General features: G+C 43.8%; 1 protein-coding gene across 4 annotated transcripts in view; it reads right to left on the minus strand.

Annotated features, from left to right (window-relative positions):
• The window catches only part of RGS17 (regulator of G protein signaling 17), a 75,343-nt gene extending 72,592 nt beyond the window's left edge, over positions 1-2,751 (minus strand). For 2 of the 4 annotated variants that reach the window (XM_027688625.1, XM_027688599.1), the window contains exon 1: positions 2,593-2,751. The gene's annotated coding sequence lies outside the window, so the exon portion shown is untranslated. Of the gene's footprint in view, positions 1-1,291; positions 1,316-2,588 lie in introns of those variants that run through there. The other 2 variants (XM_027688608.1, XM_027688618.1) reach the window with 2 other exon arrangements.
• Between the last annotated feature and the right edge of the window lie 9,782 nt (positions 2,752-12,533).

The following is a 12,533-nucleotide window of genomic DNA, read 5'->3' on the forward strand; positions in this document are numbered from 1 at the left end:
AATGTACAGAGTTCATAGCTATATGTCCCTTGACTTATAGCTTGCATGTTGTATGTGGTATACTTATTAAAAAAGAAGAATTGCAGTTAAGAATAAAGCATTTCATCTTTTTTTCAAGGTAGGTAGAAAACTGGATAGGAATAGGGAATTTTTCACCAAGCTGTCAGTCAGATTTCAATTCAAATCAATAGTGCAGGGAGTTATTTTTCAGCAGACAGCTTTTCAATAACCTTCTTGAAATGAGTTCATGGTTTCAGGGCAATTCTTTGTGCATAAGTGTCCATGTTGCATAACAAGAAAAAGAATGACTATTCTTATATGTAGATTTCAACATAACAACCCAGGGCTGAATATAGGTTTACATCCCTAGGCAGACCTCTCAACTTGGTGTTAGGTAAAATGAAGGGACTTGATCTGTCAGTGCTGTGCCTGCTCTGGTGTGAGAGGACACTCCTAGCACTTTATACAGACAGAGTATGTGCTGCTTGTCACATACGAAAGCTAAGGCAGCAGGTTCTTGAAAAGAATATTTGAAAGAGTATACCAGGAAAAGATCACTGTATGCCAATCCTGCTTCTTATGTTTTTCTCCCTTCAGAAACTGCTAATGACTGTAGTCAGAGCCAGGATATTGGACTAGATGTTCAACTCACTATAGCAATTTATTTGATCACATGCTTTTAATCAAATTATGTTCTTATTTTGGCTACTTAAAAGGATCTGAGGCCCTGATGGAGAAAGGCATTTAAATGCTTTAACGCTCACATTATTTTAGGGAGGCAAGTACTTGTGCGTATCACAGCATTCATGTCGCAGGCCATAAACTTACTGGGGTGGGGCTCATGTATCTTTTATTAGGACTTCACTTTTTCTGGGTATGAACTCAAATAAAAATATGTATTTGATAACAGTGATAACAGTGTGCAACACTGTTTCTCTACAAAGGTTAAATAGTTTGTTTGGCTAAATGGCTTGTGCTACAGGAAAATTCTCCAGTGATTTATGTAAGAATGAGGAGACTAGCATTCACTGATGTGATAAAGAATCACCTTCTATTATAGAACTCCCGACAATTGCAATGCATGAATATTACATTTGTAGAAAGCTATTTTTCACCTGTTACCCATAATAGGATTGCCAGACAATATGTAACTTACTTACGTTTACCTAGCAGGGTATTTCAAATTTCATCCATTTTGCAAAACCATCTGTCTGCAAACCTATGACACACGTTGGGTGAAAATCCAGACACACAAACGAAGAAACCAAATACCGACAACCATACATTTTACCTCTGCCCTGCCGGTTCTAAGCCCTGATAGCGTGAGTAAGGTTTCCTTCTAAATCAACGAGAGGAGGTAGCGATGAATTGGTTGACAGTGGAGTAAGCGAGACAACCTCGGCTTTCTTAATTGCAGGCGGTTTCACCCCGAGGAGAGGCGAAGACCCGCAGGAGCAGCACAAGGCGGGTCTCGGGCGCTGGGCAGTGGTACCGCATCTCCCGCCGCACCGGGAGCCGCGGCAGCGGGTGTTTCCCCGGGCAGCGCAGGGAAGCCCCGCGCCGCTCGGGGCCGTGTGGCCGCACCCGCGCTGTCCCGCGCTGCTCGGCGCCGGGGTACTGGGAGCATTCCCTGCCCCGCCGGCCGCGCCCGGCCACCTGCTCCTCCTGGGGCCCTCCGCCCGCCTCCCGCGACATATGCAAGAGAGGGGCGGGAAAGAGGCCAGGGCAGAGGGATGGCGGTGCCGCAGGGTTCGGCGGGCGGGGGAGGCAGGGTGCCGCCCGGGCGCCGCGCAGGGCGGCGCGGCCGATGCCCGCGGGGGCCCCCCGGCCCCCGTCCGGCCCGGCCCGGGGGAGCAGCCGAGAAAGGGGGCCGGCGGAGGGAGGGATGGGAAAGCAACTCCTGATCTTAAAGAACGACTCGCTTGTTCACCCTCACCTTCCGCCGGCTCCTCGGATTGAAATACAACAACGACGATAATAATAATAATTTCACCGCCTCCCTCCGTGCCAAGCAGACCCACGTTATAAGGAGGGGAAGGTCAAGACGAAAGGCAGCAGGAGCGCTGCCTCGCCTCCGACCTGGCGGCTGTCACACCGCCCGCCCGTGCCCCCGGCTTCCCCGGGGGCGGCCCAGTCCCTCCCCCTCCCCGGGGTGGGCAGCATCGCCCGGCGGAGCCGCGGCATCCCCAACGCAAACCGTGGGGCGACGGAGATAGGGGGCGCGGGCAGAGCCCGGCGGTACCTCTCCCCACCCCTTTGTGCATCGCGGGCAGGACACGCACACACGCACGCACACACACGCTCACACTCCACCTTGCAGTCTCGGCGCCGCAGCCGCTCCTTGTTACACACGCATGCTGACACGAAGCCGGTCCCCCCGGTAAATGCATTTTCTGTTGAACTCCACCGTCATGCATGCATCCATCCATCCATCCATCCTCTCGCCTACCCCCTTTCTCTTCCCCTCCTCCCCCACCCCCGGTCGATATAGTTTTTTCCCCACATACACACCCTTGGCATCACTATAAAGCAGACATTTTGATGCCGTTTATCACGGTACAGGCTGAAATAAGCGCGGAGCGCCTTACCCACCCCCGCCCGGCTGCGTGCAGTTGGCGCTGAGCGATCCCGGGAAGGACTGGTGCGGCTCGTCCCTAGCGCAGCTGGTTCGCTGCCATCCGCCCAACTTCAGCACCCAGCCGGCAGGGAGAGGGAGGGAGGCGGCGGCAGGCAGGCGGGCAGGCAGCAGGCAGGGAGGGAGGAAGGGAGGGAGAGAGGGAGGGAGAGAGGGAGGGCGGGAGGGTGCGAGGAGCGGCGCGGAGGCAGGAGCAGGAGCCCCCGCACATGCGCTCTGCCAGCGGCGGCGGAGACCGGCGGCGGCGGGAGTTCCCCCGCTCGGCCCCGGCGGGGGAGTCACGGCCCGCCCCGGCTCGGCAACGGCGCTCGCTCACTCGCCTGCCCGCCACGAGGATGCTCGGCCGGGCTTTACCGCAGTTCGCAGCGAATAGGAATAGCGAGCGAGACTTCCCCGGCAGTCATGGGCGGGGGGTCTCCGGAGGCGGTGGGGCCGGGGCCGCGGCGCGCCCGGCGCCGGCCGGCGGAGCGGCAGCATCCCCGCTCCGGGGCTGGGAGTTTGAGACGGCGGTAGCCATACGCCGCGGTGGTAAGAAGTGAAAGGCTAGCGGTGCTGGGCTCCTGCCTTGTTTTAATTCTGATCCCCACATCGATATATCCAAATGGATAAAAAAAAAAAGTGTATAAACCGGTATTCAACTCTTCTTTCTCCTCGTGCAGCTGAGGGAGAGGCAGAGATTTAGTGGCCAAGTAACTTTTTAATGTTGGGCACCTGAAGCACGATGCCTAGATAAAGAACCAGCGTGGATCTGCACGAATCTGTTCGTGGCTACTGTGAGAATCAAGATCACGATGCTCTGAAAATCTGAGTCTGAATCCTAAATCCTTCCAGGTCTTGCCAGATAGGTTTTCCCATCTTTTCAGACTCCAGTTGCCAAATTTTGGCTCAATCATCACGGCTAGGCTTCGCGAACGAAGATTTGGGAAGGGCTCTACCCACGTTTCTTGCAAGCGCGTTGGTGGCTAAAAAGGCCAATACGAGAAAGGCATGTCCGGTTGCAAAAGACACAGCAGAAAGACTCCTTAGGTGGTATATTCTGTAAGGCTCGATTCTTTCTGCGTTGTCTTTTCTCCTCAAGGGTGATCCTGCGTGCTTTCTCAAAAGCATCAGCAGCGTTATAAATGGTTTGTCTCCAGGCCTCCCGATTGGAGGCCAGAGTAGACCAGTTATGGTGATCAATATGGCCAAGGCTGAGTTGTTGCTTCAGGGAGTCCTTGTATCTTTTCTTTGGGGCTCCTCTCTTGCGGCAGCCAGTGGCAAGTTCACCGTAAAGCAGGATCTTGGGGAGGCGGTGGTCCTTCATCCTAGAGACGTGCCCGGCCCAACGCAGCTGTGTTCTCAGCAACATGGCCTCAATACTTGTGATTGCTGCCTGTTCGAGAACAGATGTATTGGTCACATAGTGTGACCAGTGGATGTTTAGGATTGTGCGGAGGCAGCGTTGATGGAAACGTTCTAGAAGACGCAGGTGGTGGCGGTAGATGACCCATGATTCGGAGCCATATAAAAGAGTAGACAGCACTATGTCTCTGTAAACACTGATCTTGGTACTTTTCTTCAAGTGTTTATTTCGCCAGACTCTTTTATGAAGCTTTCCAAAAGCACTATATGCCTTCGCTAACCTGTTATCTATCTCCCTGTCAATCTTACCGTCCGAGGAGATGAGGCTGTCTAGGTAATTAAACTGTTGGACTGATTTGAGTTCTGATTGGCCGATGGTGATGTGGGGATGATGGAGGACTTCCTGAGGTGCAGGTTGATGGAGAACTTCAGTCTTCTTTAAGCTGACTTCCAGCCCAAAGAGCTCAGCAGCGTCTGCAAAGCAGGATGTTAAACGCTGCAGAGCTGCTTCTGTGTGGGCAACAAGGGCGGCGTCATCAGCGTAAAGCAGCTCCCGGACAAGATGGTTTAGGGTCTTGGTGTGGGCCTTCAGTCACCTTAGGTTGAATAGGCTTCCGTCAGTACGATATCGTATGTAGATACCGTCCTGATCATCGAGGTCTGCCGTGGCCCTTTGGAGCATCATGCTGAAAAAGACTGTGAATAGGGTAGGATCGAGAACGCAGCCTTGTTTCACACCATTCTTTATTAGAAAGGGCTCAGAAAGTGTGTTGCCATATCTGACTTGGCCGTGCTGATCCTCATGAAGTGAGATGATCATTTTAAGGAATTTGGGGGGACAACCTAGACGTTCCAAAATCTGCCAGAGACCTTTTCTGCTCACAGTATCGAAAGCCTTGGTGAGGTCGACAAAGGTTACATAGAGACCTCTGTTCTGTTCCCTACACTTCTCTTGCAGTTGTCTGAGAGCAAATATCATGTCTGTGGTGCTCCTGTTGGCTCTGAAACCACACTGACTTTCAGGTAGAATTCCTTCTGCTATAGCAGGTATTAGTCTGTTCAGGAGTATTCTTGCCAGGATTTTGCCAGCAATGGAGAGCAGAGTAATACCATGGTAATTTGAACAGTCTGATTTGGTACCTTTCTTCTTATACAAGGTGATGATGACTGCATCACGAAGGTCTGAAGGTAGTTCGCCTAGTATTGGCTCAATAGTGAACGTTATTTAGCTTCCCTACTGCACCTTAAAAATCGGGAGCCTGATATGCCTCAAGGCAATAGCATTGGAAAAAATACATATTTGGCATCTGGATTCTGTCAAATCATGCCATGAATCCAGAAATGTTAATGTCTCAAGAGAGAACACATTACTGCATTTACCACTCCACTAAAACAGTCTGGCAAGATGGTACAAAAAGGCACAAGGCTGAATTAAGGTGGTCCTGTGGCTTGCCAACAATCGGTATTCTCTTTGAAAAAGTGGTCAACACACCTCTGTATCCCACCTAGAGTCCAAAGTGGAGTGCTACAAAAACTAAAGCCAGAATCACACATATGTTCGGGCTGAAATTAAAACGATTGAAAGCAGCTTAGAAGGGCTATCTTGCATGAGAGCTGTAAGAGCATAGGCACATCAAAACAATCCCAGCTCCTGGGAGGTTTTATTCAAAATTTAACAGCATGGTAGTAACAGCCATGATTGTGTGGCTTTTTGTCTTCTGGGATAGAAGCTTCAAATTCTAAATCACAAGGACCAAAGTCAGTGTTACCTCCCTGAAAGTCTCTCCTCATAAAACCATGACTTTTCTTTTCTTCTTATCTTGATCCTCCCGGAGAGTCTGAGAACTGAAAGACACAATTCTACTTGATACCAAAGGTTATTGGCTTGGCAATTTGGAAGTCTTTGTGTAAATCTAGCTTACATTTCCAATCCTTAGAAATAGTACTCAAAGGAGTATGATAAAAGATGTGTCTGTGAAGCATTAACAGTGTTTTTATTTGTTAATTGCAATGCTTCAAATATTACTTGGGTATCTTTCTACTGCTTTAAAGAGCACCAGTGATATTCTAAGGCCCCAGTTAGGAAAAGCCTCCATACTTAGGAAACAATCTTAAGACTTGTTTAAGCTCATATGTTGAAGTATATTGACTTCATACTGAAGACTGTGAGCCTTCATACCTGCTTAATATTAGGAAGACAGTTTTAGTCTGACAAAAGCTATGAAACAAATAAAAGCAAATGTCTTCTACAGATTGAGTAGCTACACAGAGAGTATATGCAGATGTTCAACCTAAAAGGGAGACTAAGTAATGGGTAGGATTGAAAGAAAATAATTTTATCCATATATCAGAAAAAAACCAAATTTTATAAGTTTGAAAATGCTATGCTTAAAATGCTTACATTAATAAAATTCTTCAGCTTTTTATGACTTCGTTAATATTTCCCGCAGCTCTGAGCAAGCCCAGCCATTCCTATTTACCATAGTTTCCTGCTCTGAAGCCATTACTTGTTGTTGCTTGAACTCCTGTTTATAAATCCACTTCCTTTCAATAGCTGTTCAGCTGCTTGTTCTGGCTGCTGCCTAATCCTTGTGCCTATTTTAGAGCCCTGCAAGTGCTTTCAATGGCTTTTTCTTCCAAGCCTTTCTATCCTCTCTCCCAGGTTTATGTATCTTGTTCCATGCTTCTTAGCATTTCTTAACCTGAATGGTTTCCTTATTACCATGCATTAATTGTTTATTTTTTATTAAAACCTGTTGTCATTGTTTTTCCAATGAATTGTCACTGTCTATTGATAAAAGATGTACTATAAAAAGGCTTGTGAAAACCTAGAACACCAGTATGTGAGAAGGTACAAAGAGTCCATATAAATCTAATGAAATCATTTTACTTCAACATTGTGATCTTAAATGTCTGGATTCCTATTGAATTTAATGGACATGAAATTAGGTTCCTTATTTTCCAGTATTAAGTCTGCATAATTGTTGGTCGACTGTATAATTTCAATCAACTTCATATTCTGCCTGTAGAAATCAAGGCCTTTAAAACTTGTCGTGGTCATGAACTCTTCAACATTACAGTTGGTTAATAGTATTCTCTGCCTATCTTTAACTAAGTCAAAGGCTATATTTAAAATAAATCAATAGCTAAAGACTAATATTGATCAGAAACTCATGATCTTTTGTGGCCCCAGCATGGCTTCAGTGTGATACAAAATGAAACATTTAAAATGTGTTTGAAACACAGATCACATACATATATTTTCTCTGTAAGCAGCAGTATTGTAACACTTTAAAGACGCTTGCATTTGTAGTGTCAACTAGGATATGGTCATAAAAATGTGCCACAGTTACAGGTTTGACTGTATATTGAAAGTCTGCTTCATGCAAAATACTGATTTGAATCTTTCTTAGCTATGTCTGTGCAATACTATGGTTCTTTTCTTTTACAGTCATGACCTTTTATAACTACCAGACTGTCTAATATTATTTGACACTATTAAGAAGGGTTTAAAGAATTAAATAGACTTTTCTATGCTGCTATACAGAAAACCATGAAAATTTAGAAAACCCTGAACAACCACCAACCCCTCCCAACTCTTTTTCTTTGTCCCAGAACAAATGAGTTGAAGAAGCAATCATCTTCAGTTGGCTGTTTGGATGAAAAGCTCTCCTACAAAATGTGAATAGAGCTACAGCATCTCCATGTTAGAGATTTGGTTTTGCAGTAGCAGCAAATCGAACAAACACAGAGTTTATCTCTGAGAGTCCATTTTCAGATTTTCCCAAGTGACATTTATAATTTGGCTTGTTTACATGCAGAAACAAAGGCTTCAGAAGTCCCCTTATTAAAGAACTGCTCTTTACAGATGGCAGTGCTCTTTGAGCTTACTCAGAGCAAGACCCAGAGATAATGACATCTTATTTTGCAGCTGTTTCTGTTAACTTTGGCTGAGCAATCAGTGTTTCAAAGGCTACAGCCACCAAAACCCAAACATCTGTTGACTCAGAAGAAAAAAGTCACTGCCACTAAACTGGCAAAACCAAACTGAACTATAGCTCTGGTGCTTGAGATAGCTTCCTATGGGCTTGAGCTGCCCTGGTGGTCTCTTGATCCTAGCTCAGTAGGAAATTATCATTTTACCATTTCACCAAATATATTCTTCCATCACAAGCTAGGCAAAGATTCCTAGCACTATTTCTAGAGCTAAATATATTTCACTCCCTTTCTTTAGCAGCTAGTGAATAGATTTTAAAATGATTCATTGAACAGAAGCAAAAGATGGAGATTTGCTTCAGTAACCAGGTGATCTGAGCACTCTGCAACAAAACATTTCTGGTCCTTAAGTGGAATGGAACTGAAAGGACCAATAGATGGTAAGTAAGTTTTCAAGACCAGTAGTCATAAAACTACTTATATCTCCCAAGAAATGACATTTGGGTGACAAGAAGTATTTGGAACATGTCTGTTTCTAGTGATTGATAATCCCAAGGTTATGAATCTTGATAAATTCATAATAAATTATCAAGATTAAGGTTCAACAGTGAAATACTAATTTTTACTTATCTTGCTGATCCAGAAACTCTTTAATGTTTCTTTCCAATGATGACATCCCTGATATCATCTCTACCCTCAAATGTCATGGGATATATCATAATGCCCTTTCCCTAAAACTTTATTCTGTCTCAGTAAATAATTAGTAACAGTTTTAAGACTTTAAACACATGCTTGTTCTCAGTATGTGAGACTTATACATAGATTTCATAGTAATACCATCCTTAAGAAGTTGTATAAGAATAGCACATACTTGATTACTTTATCAAGTAGGAGTTTGTAATTTTTTTTTTGTTTACTTAGTTTATAATCTCATATAGTTTGCTGAAGTTAAAATGAAATCACAAAGGCTTGTGTTTTATATATTGTTTCTACTTAGTTTGTCTACTTGTTTCCATGAAGATCTTAATTAAGCTGAAGCTCAAGGTCAGAGTGCAAATGATAGTAGGTAAAAAAGCCCCAAACCTCCTCCACCTCATAACAGAACAGTGGCTATAGAAGTTTACATTGTTGAAATTCAGAATGGTATGGTTTGACTTAAAACCTCCAGGCATTTGAAACCAGAGAATGGTTTCAGGTGGAGAACTTTAACTAAATATAGAACAAGGTAGATGTGTTGCAATACAACTGGATATTTTATTTCATGGAAGAGACTGGGTAGTATCTGTTCTCTATTGTAAGTACAGGCAATGTGTTCAGTATAATGTGAAGAAATTAATTGAATGAGCCCATTTCTTTTAATTGTTATTTTTGAAATATATGTAAGTCCTCTGCCAGAGTTGGTAGTAACAGCAAGACTTGAGATTGAAAGCACATATAGGTGACCACCTGGAGTTTCTGAAAGAACCAACAAGAACTTTTTTCAAGGGAAAAAAACCCATGAAAAACCATAATAGTGATTTCTGTTATAGAAATAAAGGGTTGTGGTATATCTTTAATAGTTGTTTAACACATAACTTTTGAAATTCATGTGGCTTTAATCCTGTATATTTCTGCCTATGCTATGCAGCTGGCAACAAGGTGGTGAGGGTCTGATCTGTGTTTGAGACCTTCCCTTTCCTCAGAACCCTGTACGGCAGGTTTTACAGCTCTCAGCCTCAGAGATTTTATTATACAGCTGATGGAGCAGGGCGAGCAGCTTCCCGTGCTATGGGTGGTGTGTCGCCCTCTCATTCATTCCCACTAGGTTTGACACGAGTTTATTAACTCATCCTGGAGCCTACCAGCATCAGAGAGGCAACTTTCCTGCCTGGGTCTGGTGCCAGTCACAGGCTGGTACCAGAGGTTTGTATGTTCCCACCATCTCCAGACACGTGGGGTAGCCTCAGTTCCCGGAAGCTGTGAAGTGTTCTGTGCCTGTCATCTGTAGCTGCACCCCTTAGCACCCCAATAAGGATTCAGCTTTGGTCCTTCTGCTGCCAGCCTTGTTAGCTTCAGCAGTAAATGCCATATCTCGCTGCAAAGGCATTTTGCACTGCAAAGGCAATTTCTCTGTCCTTGAATCCCTCTTTGTCACTGCATATTGAAGAATCCTGTCAAAGTCATATAGGTTCTAATGTCTAGAAATCAGCATCTGATAGTAATTTGAAAAGATTCCTTACAGCAAACTAGACACCTTCTTCTTCTCTTCCAGAATTGACACCACAACCTCTAGTTGCGATTATGGTGGATGCCACGACTAGTGGCTGGGAAAACCCTGAGAGACAGGCTTACATGAATGAATCTCTGCCCATGCTCCCCTGTCTGTCACAGCACAGCTGTCCTCCCCATTGAAGCCTCTGTTCATCTGGCTTTTGGATCAATAAGGATTCCAGATGAAAATGTCCTCTCTGGCTGCCCTTCCTCTCATTCACCAAGAGATGGAGGCAGAGCTCTCCCTCTCCGGTGCTAGGTCACTGTGCTCTACCTGCCTATTGAAGAATCCTATCAAGGTCGTGTGGGGCCCTTCATATAGGGGGAAATAATTTAATTATATGATTCAACACAGTAGATTACTCAGTATTTACAAACACACTTCCTTTTAGAGTATGCCTGGTCTTTCTAACAATATTTTTATTTGCACATAGACAACCATATAGACACCATTCTTTGGTTGGTGCTTGCTTTTTCCTCTTTGTGATGTAAAGCTGAAACTTTTTGAAGTACAGTGGTACACAGCCATGGAGAGTCCACACGAGGCAACTTAGGTAATTAATGCTAGCACATGTAACCAAGAGAATATGCAAATGTCACTGAATTGTCCTTGGAATGGTGACTCAAGTATTCTGTAACATATCCTTTTGTGGTATCCCCTCTTCAAGCCAATAATAAATGGTAATATGAACTTAATTCTCTGTCTGGTAAGCACTTCTACAAATACTTTCAGATAATTTAGTGTGTTTAAAGAACTTGTCAATAAAGAGTGACAAAAGTGATTTGAGTGTTTTTACAAAATCAGAACAAGTGGCCGCAAAACATACTGCAAGGGCTTATTTAGTCTGTCCACCACAAGAAAATTTGAAGCTGTTCTTGTATCATTTTCTTAACTAATTGCTTTTGGCTGTATCTGATCACTTGTCTGAATATTTGAAAAACAGTGTCATGTCAACATTTGTATGTGATGCAAGAACAATGAACTGGATACTGTCCTGGTCAGAAAACCTTACATTTACATAGTAAAAAAGTAATGCTTTCTATTTGAAAATAACCTTCTAATAAATGTTATGAAAGCAGACTCCATCAGAACTTACAGACCAATGACTTCATCACCTTAAGATACAACTCACAGGTTAGCAAGTCAACAACAGGCTTTGTAAAAAGACACAGATTTGACCTTATGAGAGGTCACAGGTAGAACAGAAATGTTTTCCACCTACTTGAGAGAGAATATTTCAATAAATTTAATCCCCTCCCCCCCCCCCGAAGGAATATACCATGTGCAAGCACTGTGGCTTTTATAAGCAGTTGTCTGCCAAAAAAATCTTGGGTCTGTATTTTTTTGATTGTTGTCCCTCCTTACTCACTTTTTACTTCTTTTTGCTTTGACTGAGAATAACTGGCAGTAAAGCCAGTTTTTGTCAAACCTCCACTAAAATAACGGGGGGGGTTGGGGTTTTTTTGCCTTGTTTGTTTGTTTGTTTGTTTGATTTGGTTTTGTTTTTGTTGTTGTTGTTGTTGTTTTTTAAATTTAAGTCTTCTGCAGGGTACTGGAAACTTAGTGGTAATTTCCTGACTTCTGAAATATTCTCCTGAAAATCAAGCGACAGTTTCCCTAATGAATTTTCCTGCATGATAAATTTAACCTTTAGTCTCCAAATGGCTTTATCCAAATGCTGAGAAATCAGGACATCTTTTACCTCAATGTCCTTCTCACAGAATAATAGAATGGTGTTGACCTGCGAGAGATATATAGAGAGAATGGTGATCAGAGAATGGTGCTTCTCAATCTTTACTATTAGACACCATCTAAAATCTTTTGAAAACATCCCTGTTCAGTGTTGCTACACTCAGCTCGAAATCAGCAGAAATTCTGAATGCTCTTATATAGCCTGCTTTTCCCCAATTTAACTTCTTTTCTCGATTGCAGATGTTAGGATATGTAGGATGTGTTCCCTTTTCCCCTAGAGTCATTTTGTGTGACAGCCCCAAGCTGAGAAGCAGACTTATAGCAAGCTTTCCTCTCCCAGTATCACTGCTGTAAGATACCTGAGGTTTAGACCAACAGCATCATTGATGCTTTCAGAGATTTGCAGCAGATGAAAAATAGTGAATGGGTGTAAATCCAGTGATTTGTAAAGCACTAATTTGAAAATATCCTGGTTTTTGCAAAATGGCCCTTTTATAGCTCCATTTGGACTTGTTTAGCTTTTTGTTTCTGTTATTACCCTTGCAATCTTACTCACCTCTGGCTTTATGACTCGATTTGGAAGACTGGGAACTGCACTTTCACTAATGAGAGGAGGCGGTGGTCCATTATTTCAGCCATGTATGTCATGACATGACATGACATGACGTATCATATTTA

Source organism: Neopelma chrysocephalum, unplaced genomic scaffold (assembly GCF_003984885.1).
Source record: "Neopelma chrysocephalum unplaced genomic scaffold, ASM398488v2 Primary Assembly neopelma1_23, whole genome shotgun sequence".
In the NCBI taxonomy this organism is placed as follows: domain Eukaryota; kingdom Metazoa; phylum Chordata; class Aves; order Passeriformes; family Pipridae; genus Neopelma; species Neopelma chrysocephalum.